The sequence below is a fragment of the Bison bison genome, unplaced genomic scaffold, assembly GCF_000754665.1.
Source record: "Bison bison bison isolate TAMUID 2011002044 unplaced genomic scaffold, Bison_UMD1.0 scf7180017864495, whole genome shotgun sequence".
NCBI lineage: Eukaryota > Metazoa > Chordata > Mammalia > Artiodactyla > Bovidae > Bison > Bison bison.
Window position 1 is genome coordinate 10,770,504 of NW_011495054.1, and position 16,369 is coordinate 10,786,872.

General features: G+C 40.9%; 1 long non-coding RNA gene across 1 annotated transcript in view; it reads left to right on the plus strand.

Annotated features, from left to right (window-relative positions):
• Positions 1 to 16,369, plus strand: part of LOC104980114 — a 33,901-nt gene that overhangs the window by 492 nt on the left and 17,040 nt on the right. The gene's annotated exons all lie outside the window — the stretch shown is intronic.

Sequence of the window (16,369 nt, forward strand, 5' to 3'; positions counted from 1 at the left end):
TGGCTGTGGCCCGACCGCGGGGGCGTCCCACCGTCCCGCCCAGCTCCCCGCGGGGAAAGGGAGTGCGCGTCCTTAGGACCCGGGAACGGGGCCGGTTGTGAGGAGACGCTAGCGGGTCCCGATGAAGCCCCCACACGACCCGGGCTCCAGCCGGGAGCCAGGAGGTGGCCGTAGGAGGAGTTGTAGCTGGGTCACTCGCGTGCTCAGTGCCAGGCACAGGTATAAGCCCTGGGTGCAACCACCAAAACAGATACTGTCCCTGTCCCTCACTTGGAAACAAGAGAATTGGGCGTCGTGGAAAGTACTAGTCCAGGAATAAGATAACACGGACTGGTGGGGGAGGCCGACTAATCAAGGGAAGAAGGGCTCTCAGGAGGCCACAGTTGTGATAAATAGCCCAGACTTTATTTTGGGGGGCTCCAAAATCACTGCAGATGGTGACTGCAGCCATGGAATTAAAAGACTCTTACTCTTTGGAAGAAAAGTTATGACCAACCTAGACAGCATATTAAAAAGCGGACATATTACTTTGCCAGCAAAGGTCCGTCTAGTCAAGGCTATGGTTTTTCCAGTGGTCATGTGTGCCTGTGATAGTTGGACCATAAAGAAAGCTGAGCACCGAAGAATTGATGCTTTTGAACTGTGGCGTTGGAGAAGACTCTTGAGAGTACCTTGGCCAGCAAGGAGATCCAACCAGTCCATCCTAAAGAAAACCAGTCCTTAATATTCATTGGAAGGACTGATGTTGAAGCTGAAACTCCAATACTTTGGCCTCCTGATGCAAAGAACTGACTCATTGGACAAGACCCTGATGCTGGGAAAGATTGAATGTGGGAGGAGAAGGGGATGACAGAGGATGAGATGGTTGGATGGCATCATGGACTCAATAGTCGGGAGTTTGGGTAAACTCCAGGAGTTGGTGAGGGAGGCCTGGCATGCTGCAGTCCATGAGGTCGCAAAGAGCCGGAGGCGACTGAGCGACTGAACTGAACTGTGAAGTTCGGGAGGCATCCTGTCCTAGTTAGAGGAAAATAGACCGTGAGGCTGAAATTCGCTTAGGGGTAGTAGTTGAGGAGCAGGTGGAAGCCAGGTGTGGCTAGAAGGTCTTAAGTAAGGGGAGGGGACAGAAGCTGGGACTAAATAGATCGTAAAGAGTTTACCTTGTATTCTAAGAACCATTGGAAGCTGTTGAAAGGTTATTAACAGAATATTAAAAGAGTAATAAAACACTTATATATAAACCTATATAAAATACACCCAGTGAAGTTAGGACTGCCTCCAAGAAAAGTAATAGTAGTGAAATATTTGTCTAAAGTTGGAAACTGCCCCCTATGGTAGTCCCTGGGATTGCCTGGGTTTCTGTGATGTGTGAAGCATTGTGCTAGTTATTGTGATGATGAGGATTCAGGGAAACACATGCTGTTACTTTGGGGGAGCTTAGAAAGTGGCAGTCACTTCTACTGATCAGGCCTCTGTTATATGCCAAGTACTGTGTTAGGTAATGGAAATGTTTGTCTCATTTCATCCTTAGAACAACATTAGGAGATAGGTGTTTTAGCACGCTTTTAAAAGGAAAAAAAAGTGTTCCGCAAGCCAAGTTAAGTGACTTGGGCAAAAGTCACTCAACTAGCTTGTTTACAGAGCCAAGTTTCAAATCTAGGTTTTAAAATTTTCAAAATCTCTTTCCAGTACACTGACTTTTTTCTAAATAAAAATGAAAAGTTGAGGCATGTAGGCAATATTTAAGACAAATCATTGTTCTCAGTTATAGGTGATACTTAAGGGTGAGAATAGACAGTCTACCATTTGAATACGGTAGTGCTGAACAAGAGCACTAGGAGGTGCATTTTAAGGTCCAAGGAGATAATATTGGATCAGTCACAAGGTTCATCGGGGTTTTCATAGCATTGTGCAACTAACTACTCTAAGTGAATTTCAGCTTCATAGTCTGTTTTCCTCTAATTGGGACTCCTCCCTCATCTTCACAGGCTGGGCTGTTTGTAACATGAGGCTCAACTGTTGCCTTCTGAGAGTACTTCCCTTGATTACTCTGCCTCCCCCACACTGTATGGTTGTAAAATAAAAGAGTGTGTGCTGGGTGGAGCATAACTCTGAACTAGTATACAGTATTGACACTGTCTCTTTCCACAATGGAGGAGTCATGGTAAAACACTTAATTGAAAAGCACAAGATAAAGAAATCAACCAGTTTAGATGTATGTATTGAGGGAAACAACATGCTAATCCAAAATTAACTAGTTTGATAGAAAACATGAAATCTGTGTAACTAAATATCTGTACATTACATTTGCTAAAGAGATTAAAATGGCAGAATGAGGAAATATTGAAGAGAGCAGGAAAGACGAACCATCGCCTAAAATGAGAAAGAAGGAAATATAAAGAAAAAGACTGTTACATGGGGAAAAAATAAGCTAATGGGCTGTGTGGCATTTTCTTGTTTTAAAACTAAAAAAAAAAACTAAAGATGTTGCATGTGGTACATTTTTGCAAATATGAACCCACAGTGGGATGTAACTTATTCGTAATTATTTCTGGTTCTATAAAAGGTCCTCCTCCTTTAAGCCTAATGTCTGTTGATCTTTGTTCTAACTTTCATCCTTCAACAAAGGTAACCTTTACACACAAGATGTCCCGAATTTAATTCTGGAAGCCTCCTGTAACCACCAGCCGCATTACTTCTCTTGTAAATGTTCTGGAACAAAGAGCTCGTTATAGTTAGAATGGTGGTAGATTTTACTGAGGCAAGCCAAAAGGTTTCTGATTATAGCAATGTTTGGACCATTTATGCGCTAGTTAATAAGGTACAACTCGGGTCAAAGAAATTTGGATGGTCCTTCAGATATTATAAGTGAATATGGCCTGGTTTTGCCCCTAAAGAGAAGTTTTTAACCTGGATTCCAAAAGCTTTTTAGTGTTTGCTCCCAGGAAATTTGTGAACCAGTGAGATTGTGTATATTTCATGTCTGTGTACATTTTTCTAGGGGTGCCGTCCATAGCTTTTATTTGCTTTTCTTACTCTGCATTTTGCCATCCTCTTTTCTTTATCGTCTCCCCATTCTAGAATTATCTTGATTGAGATATTGTTATTAAAGAGTTATTTCCAAGAACGCTTTAATATGGTCAAACATTAGCACGTAGGTCGTAACATTGTACTGCTGTGGGAGAGACAGGATTGGGCCTTGCAGTGGAAAGCCCTTGGCCTGAATCCTGGCTCTGCCACTAGCTGACTATTTATACCCTGAGTAAATCATTTAATTTCAGATGCAGTTTATTCAGCTATTTAAAAAAAAGGAGCTACTGATATCTACAACCTAGATTTGTTGCGAGGAATATCAGATATGAAGTGTATCTTACACATTACCTGATATGTATTAGGGTTTCAGTGAATGGGAATCATTTAAAGTTTTTGGTTTTGCAGGGTCTTCGTTGCTGTGCGTGGGCTTTCTCTGGTTGCCGTGAACGGGAGCTCCTGTCTAGCTGCAGTGTGCAGGCTCCTTGTTGCAAAGGTTTCTCTTATTGCTGTTGGAGCTCAGGCTCAGTAGTTGAGGCGCATGAGTTTAGCTGCTCCACGGTGTGTGAGATCTTTTCCGACCAGGGATCAAACCCATGTCTCCTGCATTGGCGGGGGGATTCTTCACCCCTGAGCCACCAGGGAAGCCGCAGGAATTATTTTAAAACCTACAGCTTTCAGAGAGCAGAACAGTAATTTTTTTTTTTTTTTTTAAGGTAAGAACCTCTTTTCTAGAACTTTTTTTTTTTTTTGGCTGTGCTGCGTCTTCCTTGCTGCACTGGGGCTTTCTTTTGTTGCAGCGACTGGGGGCTACTCTTACTTGCCGTGTACGGGCTTCTCATTGTGGTGTCTGCTCCTGTTGTGGAGCACAAGCTCATGGACTCAGCAGTTGTGGTGTACGGGCTTAGTAGCCCCTTGATGTGGGATCTTCCCGGACCAGGGATGTAACTGGTGTTCCTTGCATTGGCATGCAGATTTCTTAACCACTGGACCACCAGGGAAGTCCATAATTTAAATTAAGATATAAGTAAGTTCCTCCCCACTCCCTCCATCCCTAGGGTAACTACTGTCATTAATCACTATTCATCCTAATGCATGAATTGGAATGCATATATGTGTATGTACATTCCTGGTGGCTATAAGCAAAGAATCTACCTGCAATGCAGGAGATTCGGGTTCAATCCCTGGGTCAGGAAGATCCCCTGGAGGAAGGAAGAAATGGCAACCCACTCCAGTATTCTTGCTTGGAGAAGCCCATGGACAGAGAAGCCTGGTGGGCTACAGCCCATGGGGTCGCACAAGAGTCAGACACAACTTATCAGCTGAACAACAAAATTAGTGTGTGTAGCGACACGTGGTTGTGCACCTTTTCACCTGCAGTTTATAGTAGTATGCATTTCTGTTCTTTGTTGCACCAGCATTTGGTATTGTCAGAGTTTTTCATTTTTTACCATTTTATTGGTTTTAAAATGCTATCTTGGTCACTTTGCATTTTTCTACGGGAAGAGGATCTTTTCATGTTGACTGGCCATGTTCTTAACCTTTGCTCATGTTCCTGTTAGTTTTGTTGTGGTGACTGTTCTGTGCGTTGTAGCATGTTCCACAACATCACTGACGTCTGTCCGTTAGAGGCCAGTAGCACAGCTCCAGTCATGACAGTCCAGACATTGCCCAGTGTCCCCTGTGCGGCAGAATTGCCCCCGGTGGAGAGCCACGGGTTTATAGTGACTCGTGTGCAGAGTGATTTGTCTTTAAGAAAACTTTGTCACAGTAACATTTTTGAGGTTGGTATTATATGCCAAGTGCTAAGTGTTTCTAGAGTTTTCATATCATTGATATACAGTTGACCCTTGAACAACACATGTTTAATCTTCGGGTCCATTTATAAACACTTCTTTCAGTAGTAAATGCAGTACTGCACAATCCTCGGTTGAACACACAGATGTGGAACTTCAGATATGGAGGGCCATTGGTAGGATTTGAGTGTCCTTGGATTTTGTTACTCATAGCTGGTCCTGGAACCAGTTCCCCATGGATACTGAGGGATGACTGTGCTATAGCCTTACTTGTTTCTGGCTTTTTACACTCAGGGTTTTTGAGATTCATTAATGTTGTATATAGTTCAGTTCTTTTCATTGCTGAGTGATATTCCTTTGTGTGGATATATCAGACTTTGTTTACCATTTGCTTGGTGAACGTTTGAGTTCTTCCCAGGGTTTGGCCATTATAAATAAAGCTCCAATGAATATTTTTACAAAAGTCTTTCTGCAGATATGTTTTCATTTATCTTGGGAAAATTTCCCTTGAATCATAAAGGAAGTGGACATTTAGCTCTGGGACAGACTGCCAGTAGATTTGTGAAGTGATTGTGCTCACACAGTAAAACATCTGCCTGCAATGCAGGAGACCCAGGTTTGATCCCTGGGTTGAGAAAATCCCCTGAAGAAGGAAATGACCACCCACTCCAGAATTCTTGCCTGGAGAATTTCATGGACAAAAGAGCCTGGCGGGCTACAGTCCATGCAGTTGCAAAGAGCGGACACAATTGAGTGAATAACACACTTGCTGTTTTACATCCCCACCAGCAATGTATGAGAGTTCAGTTATTCACAGCCCTTTCCGCACTCGTTAGCCATTCTAGTGGATATGTTGTGGTGTCTAGTTGCAGTTTAATTTGCAGTCCTCTGAAGACTAATGATGTTGAGTACTTTTTCTTGTATTTATCAGTCGTTTGTATATCTTTTGTGAAGTGACTGTTTAAATATTTTACCCATTTTAAAATTGATTTTCTTTTTATTATTGAGTCATAACAGTTCTTTATGCTAGATACAAGCTCTTTCTTAGACGTATCTGTTGTGAATACTTGTGGCAGCTTGGCTTTTCATTTTCTTCATGGTATATTTCAAACAAATTTTAAATTCCAAGGAAGTCTGATTTTTTCCTTTAATGTTTTGTGCTTTTTGTGTCCTACCTAAGAAATCTCTACCTACCTCAAAGTCACAGAGATCTTATTTTGTGTTTTCTTCTAGAAGTTTTAAAGTTTTACCTTTTTACATTTAGGTCTGATCCTTTTCCTTTTTTTAATATCCTTTATTTTATTATAAGGCCTTTTCCTTTTTTTATTGTGAAATGTACATAACTTATTATCTTAACTATTTTTAATTTCATAATGTTTTGAGTCCATCTTCATAGCTCTTCTTATTTTGTAAAACTAAAACTCTCTGCCTATTAGGCAGTAACTCTCCACTCCCCTTCTCCCCAGCCCCTGACAAGCACCATTCTCCTTTCTGTCTATATGATTTTGACTACTATGAATATCATATAAGTGGAATCATTCGGTATTTGTCTTTTTGTAACTGGCTTCTTATTTCACTTAGCATATTGTAGTCTGTGTCAGAATCTCCTTCCGTTTTTAAGGCTGAATGATATTTCATTGTATGGGTATACTACGTTTTCGTTATTCATTCATCTGTTGATGGACAGTGGGTTGCTTTCACCTTTTGGTTGTTGAGAATACAGGCATACCTCTCAGATAATGCAGATTTGATTCCCAACCACCTCAGTATAAAGTGAATGTCAAAATAAATCAAGTCATGAGTTTTTTGGTTTCCCAGCCTATTTAAAAGTTATATACTATATGATAGTCTATTAAGTGTGCAATAACATTATGTCTTAAAACATGTACATACCTTAGTTAAAAAATACTTTATTGCTAAAAAATGCTAGCCATCTTCTGAGCCTTCATTGAGTTTTTTTGGCTGGGTCCTGTCTTCCTTGCAACATGTGGGATCATTGGTTGCAGCGAGCAGGCTTAGTTGCCCCATGGCCTGTGGAATCTTAGTCCCCTGACCAGCCCCCTGTATTGCAGGATGAATTCTTAACCACTGCACCACCAAGGAAGTCTCAAGTTTTCATCTTTTTGCTGGTGGAGGATCTTGCCTCAATGTTGATGACTGTTGACCGATCAGGGTGGTGGTTATCGAAGGCTAGGGTGGCTTGTGGCACCCTAAAACAGCAATGAAGTTTGACACATCAGTTGACTCTTCCTTTCACAAATGATTTCTCGGTAGCATGCAATGCTGTTTGGTAGCATTTTACCCAAAGGAGAACTTCTTTCAAAATTGGAGTCATCTTCTCAAACCCTGCTACTGCTTTATCAATTAAATTTATGTACTGTTCTAAATCTTTTGTTGTCTCTTCAGTAATCTTCACAACATCTTTACCAGGTGTAGCTGCTAAGCTGCTGCTGCTAAGTCACTTCAGTTGTGTCTGACTCTGTGTGACCCCATAGATGGCAGCCCACCAGGCTCCTCCGTCCATGGGATTTTCCAGGCAAGAGTACTGGAGTAGGGTACCACTGCCTTCTCCATACCAGGTGTAGATTCTATCTCAAAAAACTACTTTCTTTGTTCATCCATAGGAAGAAACTCCTCCTCAGAGTTTTGTCATGAGATTGCAGCAATTTAATCACATCTTCAGGCTCCACTTCTAGTTCTCTTACTATTTCTGCCACCTCTGCAGTAACTTCCTCCAATGGAAGTCTTAAACCCCTCAAAAATCATCCATGAAGTCTGGAATCAACTTCTTCTAAGCCCTGTTAATGATGTTTTGACCTCTTTCCCTGAATCACAGACATTCTTAGAGGCATCTAGATGGTGAATCTTAAGGCAGGTATAGACTTAACTGTATTTCTTAAATAGTAATACTTGAAAATTGATTCCTTGATCCATGGGCTGTAGAGTGGATGTTATGTTAGTAGGCATGAAGGCAACATTAATCTTGCTGTACATCTTCAGAGCTCTTGAGGACCAGATTCATTGTCAGTGAGCAGTAGTACTTTGAAAGGAACCTTTTTTTTTTTTTTTGAGCACTAGGTCTCAGTAAACCATATTGTAAACAGATGTCCTGTCATCCAGGTGTTGCTGCTCCATTAGTAGAGCACAGGCAGAGTTGATTTAGCATAATTTTTAACAGTCCTAGGATTTTTGAAATGGTCAATGAGCATTGGTTTCAACTTCAAGTCACCAGGTGTGTTAACCCCTAACAAGGGAGTCAGCCTGTCCTTTGAAGCCTGGCATTGACTTTTGGTGTCTACTTATGAAAATCCTGTATGGATGTAAGAGTTGGACTATAAAGACATCTGAGCACCAAAGAATTGATGCTTTTGAGCTGTGGTGTTGGAGAAGACTCTTGAGAGTCCCTTGGACTGCAAGGAGATCAAACCAGTCCATCCTAAAGGAAATCAGCCCTGAATATTCATTGGAAGGACTGATGCTGAAGCTGAAACTCCAATACTCTGGCCACCTGATGTGTGAAGAGCTGACTCATTGGAAAAGACCCTGATGCTGAGAAAGATTGAGGGGAGAAGGGGAGAACAGAGGAGGAGATGGTGGATGGCATCACCTACTCAATGGACATGAGTTTAAGAAAGCTCCAGGAGTTGGTGATGGACAGGGAAGCCTGGTGTGCTGCAGTCCTTGGGCTTGCAAAGAGTCAGACATGACTGAGTGACTAAACTGAACTATGAAAATCCTAGAGGTGATAAAGACACTCTAAAGTTTTTAAGTTTCACATTTGGGCCTTTAATCCACCTGGGCATAGCTTTCGTGTACGGTGTAAGGTGGTGTGATCCATTCCCCCTACGTGGATAGTAAATAATTTAGCATCACTTATTGAAAGAAATGTTTGTTGTTGTTGATGTAGATGTTTGATTTTTCCCATTTCATACTTTATAGCAGGATGTGGCTTAACAAGATGACTGGTAGTATCTTGAGATTCAGATAATACTTTACAAAGAGGGGCAAATGATACTTAAAACAGTAGCTTGAAAAGTTTATTTCCGGGAGCCAGTGTGAGGAACTCCGCCTGTGGCAAAGGTCATGAGGAAGGAGGCTCGCCATACTCAAAGGAAATTCTTGAGCATCTACCCCCAAAACCAGAGTCTGCCTACTTTACTGCTTTGTGCTCTCACCTACACCTCTGACTTTACGGGAGGCTGTCCCCCACCACCTCTCTCGGAGAAGGAGCTAACTTAGAGCTCCAGTTAATAAAGTTCCTGGGCCTGACAAGAGTGTTTTAGTTCACAAACTCCTTTGGAAGTTCTCTAGCCTGCCTGAACAGGTTCTTCGGCCACATGTGATTGTTCACAGCCTCCCAACTGTGAGAGGCACGAAATGTTCTAAACTTTCTAAATACAGATTCCTTTGAGCAGTTAGAAGATTATTAGTATAGTATAGTGGGTTGATTAGAAATTATATTGGTGAAGGGTTTTCATTTATTGGGCCCATGTTTGCTGCTAAGTTTCCATATCCCTTACCTGCTGTGTCCCTGGGAGTGTATTGATTAATATAATTGGTGTATAGGAATGTACGTAGTAGCTTTAATGTTTGTAACCTTGGACCCTTGAGTTAGTTCTTTTCTTGTTATAGCCCACCACACCTTTGCCCTATAGGAATGCAACTTTAATGCTTTTGGAGGGTGGTGCCTGACTTTAGAACAATCACCTTTAGAGAAAAATAAGTTTTCTGAAGAAAGGGTCATAAAATGTTAATAGGCCTCCTGGCCAGAAGAAGATGTAAATCACCTAAACTTTTGCATATGGTAAGTTTACAGGAAAAAAGTCTGGCTTTGATAAGGATCAAGGACTGCTGACCTTGCATGACTCTACCCCTTCCCCCATTATCCTCTATGCACAACTTAAGGTTGTGCCCGTAAAGTGTGGGCCTTGCTCACCGAAGCTTGGTCTCCCCATGTCGTTCTTTCTCTCACCTTCTGGCTGAATTCCCATCTGGAGCGTGGAGGCTCGCCAAGCCTGCTAATTTTACCTGGGCTTCTAAGATGTGACCGGGGAGGCCTTAGTGTCTCCTCTCCTTCGGGAGAACGGGAGGGCGCCTGTGGCCTATGTAGGTGGCGCAAATTCCTTGTCTTGGAATTTTACTGGTTTTCCACGTAAACCAAGTTATTCAGCCTCTTTTCTTCACTGAATTTCTTCGCGGAGCTATCTCTATTTAACCACTCTTTGTATCTTTAATTCTATGGTATCCTGATCGCCGACTCCGTCTCCCCTTCGAATTCCCTGGATCCACCAGGGCTGGACCTCGGCAGTTTATTTTTTTTTTCTTTTAGGTGAATGGATTTATGTGTGATGTCTTTCTAGCATTGCTTTTACCTGATACTCATTTAGCTAAACCAAGTCACTTTGTGTTAGTACTTGCCCCAGATATCTTCTGTCTTTTTAAACTTGTTTGTTATTTGGAAAGCAATTTTATCATATGCAGAGTTGGAAGTGTGTAATAAATTCCAATATGTCCATCACCTGTCTTCAACAATTATCAATTTGGCCTTCTTGTCTCATTTATTCTCACTCCCCAGTTTATTTTTTTGGGGGGGAATATTTTAAAGCAAATCCTGCTGCTGCTGCTGCTAAGTCGCTGCAGTCGTGTCCGACTCTGTGCGACCCCAGACGGCAGCCCACCAGGCTCCCCCGTCCCTGGGATTCTCCAGGCAAGAACACTGGAGTGGGTTGCCATTTCCTTCTCCAGTGCATGAAAGTGAAAAGTGAAAGTGAAGTCGCGCAGTCGTGTCCGACTCTGTGCGAACCCATGGACTGCAGCCTTCCAAGCTTCTCCGTCCATGGGATTTGCCAGGCAAGAGTACCGGAGTGGGGTGCCATTGCCTTCTCCAAAGCAAATCCTAGACATGTAATTTCTCCTACAAGTGTTACTGTTTCCTTTCCCATCTCCTGACTTTCAACTTTGTATATAAGTGTAACTCTTGCTAACAGATTATATGTTTGTTTAACATTTATTCTGATTTTCTAGTTATGATATCAATGTAATTATCCATTTCATTCATTGTGAATATATTTTTACAATTTTAGGTTCATCTTACTGTTTGTATCCCTTTTATACCTTTTTGTCACCTTTTGGGTTGAAGGGATTTTCTTACTCAGTTTTGCTACTTTTCTCCATTTTGTTCATCTATTTTTTGGGAATTTATATGCCTTTGTCTAGTCTCTCAATTATTATTCTAGCTTTTAAAACATACATGTAAGGTTTAAAAGTAAGCAGTATTTTTACTTTCCTCATGAATAACACAAGGAACTTCAGTTCAGTTCAGTTGCTCAGTTGTGTCTGACTCTTTGCGACCCCATGAATCGAAGCACACCAGGCCTCCCTGTCCATCACCAGCTCCCGGAGTTCACTCAAACTTATGTCCATCAAGTCGGTAATGCCATTCAGCCATCTCATCCCCTGTCGGGAACTTAGAATAGTCTAATTTTGAACATGTTTGAACTTGAAACTTTAATATATTGAAAATATACTGAATTTTATGTTGGTCCCATTCAGTTTTTCTCTTATTAAACATTTTTGTACCAGTGTTGTACAATCAGTATTTTATTTAGATTTGCCCACATTTTTATCAGTATATCTGCTCATCATTCCCCTTCACATTGCAGCCCTTCCATCTTAATTTTATTTTTGCCTGAAATTTGTCTTCTAAAATTTACCTGAATAAAGGTCTATTTAGTGGTAAGTGATGTTTTCTTGGTCTGAAAATATCTATGTTTTGTCTTCATAAAAAAACGCTTTGTTTTAGAATTCTAGGCTGAGATGTGTTTTTTGATGTATTTAGGATACTATTATCCTGTCTTCTAGCTCCTGTTTTTGCAGTAAAGAAATTAGTCATCTAATTCTTGGCCCTTTGTAGGTGATATGTCTTTCCTCTCTAGTTTTTTAAGATAAATTTTTATTAAAATATAGCATGCGTACAGAAAAGTGTGAAAAATCATAAATATATTGCTTCGTGGATTTTCAGTAATAAAAACACATAACTACACCCCAAAGTATAAATGGAGCATTACTAGAACCAGAGAGGTCTCCCCTTGTAACCCAGTCCAGTATTTACCATCTAATTATTGTTTCACCTTTTATCATGCTGCTGCTGCTGCTAAGTTGCTTCAGTCGTGTCTGACTCTGTGCGGCCCCAGAGATGGCAGCCTACCAGGCTCCCCTGTCCCTGGGATTCTCCAGGCAAGAACACTGGAGTGGGTTGCCATTTCCTTCTCCAATGCATGAAAGTGAAAAGTGAAAGTGAAGTTGCTCAGTCGTGTGTCTGACCCTTTGCGACCCCACAGACTGCAGCCTAGCAGGCTCCTCCTTCCAGGGGATTTGTCAGGCAAGAGTACTGGAGTGGGTTGATAGTTTTTTTATTTTGAACTTGTATATAAAAGGAATAATCAGCTTTCTTTTGTGTCTGGCTGCTTTTCCTGAGCACTATTTGAAATTCTTCTGTAACAATTTGGTCGTTCTCATAGAATATTCCATTATAGGAATATACATTATCCATTTTACTGATACTAGTCATTTGAGTTGTTTCCAGTTGTTGACTGTTACGAATAGTGACACTAGTCTTTTAGTAACATTATCCTTATTTCTATTGTGTATGTACTTAGACGTGAAATTTCTTGCAGTAGGAAACTGCCTAATAGTTTTCAGAAGTGATTATGTCCTTTTATGCTCCCACCAGGAATACGTAATTGTTCTGATTTCTCCATAAACTCATCATCTTTGTTGTGCTCAATTTTTAAAATTGTATCTGTTATCTACTTGTGGCTTTAATTTGAATTTCCCTGATGACTAGTGTGCTTGTTGGCCAGTCATATATTTGTTAAATATCTGTTCAAATCTTTTACCCAGTTTTTGATGTATACTTGACATATAACATATTAATTTCAGGTGTAAAATAATGACTTGATATATGTATATATTGCAGAATGATCACCACAATATGGCTAGTTAACATCCGTCACTGTAATTAAAAAGTTGTTTTCTTGTGATGAGGACTTTTAAGATTTACTCTCTTAGCAACTTCCAAATAATGCCAGTGAAGTTGCTCAGTCGTGTCTGACTCTTTGCAATCCCATGGGCTGTAGCCTACCAGGCTCCTCCAACAATGGAATTTTGCAGGCAAGAATACTGGAGTGGGTTGCCATTTCCTTCTCCAGGGGATCTTCCCAACCTGGGGATCGAACCCAGGTCTCCCACATTGCAGGCAGACACTTTACCATCTGAGCTACCAGGGAAGCCCTCCAAACATGCAGTCCAGTATTATTAACTATAGTAACCACACTGTAAATTATATCCCCATGACTTATTTATTTTATAACTGGAAGTTTGTACCTTTGGATCCCCTTCACCCATTTTGTGCAACCCTATACCACCCCTCCAACCCCTGCTTCTGGTGATCACCCAACTGGTTCTCTGTATTTATGAGCTTGGTTTGTTTAAGATTCCACATATAAGTGAGATTATACAGTATTTGGCTTTCTCTGTCTGACTTATTTTACTTCAGAGAAGGCAATGGCACCCCACTCCAGTACTCTTGGCTGGAAAATCCATGGACAGAGGAGCCTGGCAGTCTGCAGTCCATGGGGTCACTAAGAGTCGGGCACAACTGAGCTACTTCACGTTCACTTTTCACTTTCATGCATTGGAAAAGGAAATGCAACCCACGCCAGTGTCTTGCCTGGAGAATCCAAGGGGCGGGGAAGTCTGGTGGGCTGCCATCTATGGGGTCACACAGAGTCAGACATGACTGAAGCGACTTAGCAGCAGCAGCATAATGCCCTTAGGGTCCACCCATATTGTCACACATGGCCAGGTTTCTTTGTTTTCATGGCTAAATAATATCCCATTTTAAAATTTAAATATATATGTGACATTTTCTTTATCCATTCATCCGTGTCTTGACTCTTAGTCTAAACAGTGCTGCAGTGAACAGGGGGTGAATATATCTTTTCAAATGAGTGTTTTCACTTTCTTCAGATAAATAGCCAGAAGTGGAATGGCTAGATGATATGGTAGTTTTATTTTTAACATTTTGAGGAACTTGCATACTTTTTTCCACAGTGGCTACCCTAGTTTATATTCCCATCAACGGTGCACAAGAATTCCCTTTCTTCACATCCTTGCCAACACTTGTTATTTCTTGTCTTTTTGGTGACAGCCGTTCTGACAGGTGTGAGGTGATCTCTCATTGTGCTTTTGATTTTCATTTCCCTGATAACTGATGATATTGAGCACTTTTTCATGGTCTCTTGGCCATCTGTATATCTTTTTTGGAAAAATATCTATTTAGATCTTTTGCCCATTTTTTAACTGGGTTGCCTTTTTTTTTTTTTTTTTTTTTTTGCTGTTGAGTTATATGAGATGTTTGTATATTTTGGAAATTAAGCCCTTGTCAGTTGCATCATTTGGAAATATTTTCTCCCATTTAGTAGATTGCCTTTTCAATTTCCTGATTTTCTTTGCTGTGCAGAAGCCTTTAAGTTTGATGTAGCCTCCGTTATTTATTTTTGCTCTTGATACCTTTGCTTTTGGTGTCAAACTCAAAAAGTTATTGCCAAGACTCATGTTAAGGAGCTTACTACCTATGTTTTGTTCTGTGAGTTTTAAAGTTTCCCAGATCTTGTGTTCAAGTTTTAATCCATTATTTTTCCCTTTTTTTAAATTGGATTATTTTTGTCTTGAGTTGTAAGGTGTTTTTTAAACATATATTCTATAAATGGGTTCTTTGGTTTATTTTCTGTATATGGGTATATAGAATATATATTTTTTCTATATATAGTCTGTATATGGTTTCTGCTTGTTTAACTTATATGCAGAGTACATCATACTAAATGCTGGGCTGCATGAAGAACAAGCTGGAATTAAGACTACCGGGAAAAATATCAATAATCTCAGATATGCAGATGATACCACCCTTATGGCAGAAAGTGAAGAGGAACTGAAGAGTCTCTTGACAAAAGTGAAAGAGGAGAGTGAAAAAGCTGACTTAAAACTCAACATTCAAAAAACTAAGATTGTGGCATCTGGTCCCATCACTTCATGGCAAATAGATGGGAAAACAATGGAAACAGTGATAGACTTTATTTTCTTGGGCTCCAAAATCACTGCTGATGATGACTGCAACCATGAAATTATGAGACTCTTGCTCCTTGGAAGAGAAGCTATGACCAGCCTAGACAGCATACATATTAAAACTCAGAGACATTACTTTGGTAAGGTCTGTTTAGTCAAAGCTATGGTTTTTCCAGTAGTCATGTGTGGATGTAAGAGTTGGACTATAAAGAAAGCTGAGTGCCAAAGAATTGATGCTTTTGAACTGTGGTGTTGGAGAAGACTCCTGAGAGTCCCTTGGACTGCATGGAGGTCAACCCAGTCAATCCTAAAGGAAATCAGTCCTGAATATTCATTGGAAGGACTGATCCTGAAGCTGAAACTCCAATACTTTGGTCACCTGGTGTGAAGAACTCTCTCACTGGAAAAGACCCTGATGCTGGGAAAGATTGAAGGCAGGAGGAGAAGGGGATGACAGAGGATGAGATGGTTGGATGGCATCACTGATGCAATGGACATGAGTTTGGGTAAATTCCAGGAGTTGGTGATAGACAGGGAAGCCTGGCATCCTGCAGTGCTTGAGTTCGCAAAGAGTCAGACACAACTGAGCAACTAAACTGCTATAGGTTCTTTGATACATTTAACTTATTTAATGCATTGTTTACTAAATGGTGGGATCTTAAGGAACAAAATTTTAAGTTTTAAATGACACCCCTTATATGTGGAATCAAAAGAAAAAAAAATGATATAAATGAACTTACGAAACAGAAAGAGACTCACAGACTTAGAGAATGAACTTATGGTTGCTGGTGGGGGAGGGATAGTTAGGTATTTGGGGATGGACATGTACACACTACTGTACTTAAAATGCATAATCATGGAGAAGGAAATGGCAACCCACTCCAGTGTTCTTGCTTGGAGAATCCCAGGGATGGGGAGCCTGGTGGGCTGCTGTCCATGGGGTCGCACAGAGTTGGACACGACTGAAGCGACTTAGCAGCAGCAGTGACTATATATCCAGCTGAAGACTAGCCAAGGGGGTACTCTTTCTGCCCCCTTCTGATGCCTATGTCAGAAGCTTTCTCTGTCTCCTTTATACTTTAATAAAACTTTATTACACACACAAAAAAATAAAAAAAAATAAAATGCATAACCAGCAAGGACCTACTGTACAGCACATGGAACTCTACTCAATGTTATGTGGCAGCCTGAATGGGAGGGGAGTTTGGGAGAGAATAGATACATGTATATGTATGGCTGCATCCTTTCACTGTAGACCTAAAACTATCACAACTTTCTTAATCAGCTGTCAGATCAGTGTCCGATTCCTTGCAACCCCATGAATTGCAGCACGCCAGGCCTCCCTGTCCATCACCAACTCCCGGAGTTCACTCAGACTCACCTCCATCGAGTCAGTGATGCCATCCAGCCATCTCATC